Source organism: Mustela nigripes, chromosome 14, assembly GCF_022355385.1.
Source record: "Mustela nigripes isolate SB6536 chromosome 14, MUSNIG.SB6536, whole genome shotgun sequence".
Taxonomy (NCBI): domain Eukaryota; kingdom Metazoa; phylum Chordata; class Mammalia; order Carnivora; family Mustelidae; genus Mustela; species Mustela nigripes.
In genome coordinates, this window is record NC_081570.1 from 45,758,020 (window position 1) to 45,758,779 (window position 760).

Genomic DNA, 760 nt, shown 5'->3' on the forward strand with positions numbered 1-760 from the left:
AGGAAGCAGTTAACAAAACCTAAAACAACTGACAGAATGGGAGGAGATATTTGCAAACGACATATCAGATAAAGGGCTAGTGTCCAAAGCCTATAAAGAACTTAGCAAACTCAACACCCAAAGAACAAATAATCCAATCAAGAAATGGGCAGAAGACATGAACAGAAATTTCTACAAAGAAGACATCCAGATGGCCAACAGACACATGAAAAAGTGCTCCACATCACTTGGCATCAGAGAAATACAAATCAAAACCACAATGAGATATCACCTCACACCGGTCAGAATGGCTAAAATTAACAAGTCAGAAAATGACAGATGCTGGCAAGGATGCAGAGAAAGGGGAACCCTCCTACACTGTTTGTGGCAATGTAAGCTGGTGCAACCACTCTGGAAAACAGCATGGAGGTTCCTCAAAATGTTGAAAGTAGAACTACCCTATGACCCAGCAATCGCACTACTGGGTATTTACCCTAAAGATACAAACGTAGTGATCCGAAGGGGCACGTGCACCCAAATGTTTATAGCAGCAATGTCTACAATAGCCAAGCTATGGAAAGAACCTAGATGTCCATCCACAGATGAATGGATAAAGAAGATGTGGTATATATACACAATGGAATACTATGCAGCCATCAAAAGAAATGAAATCTTGCCATTTGCGATGACGTGGATGGAACTAGAGGGTATCCTGCTTAGCGAAATAAGTCAATCAGAGAAAGCCAACTATCATATGATCTCCCTGATATGAAGAAGTGGT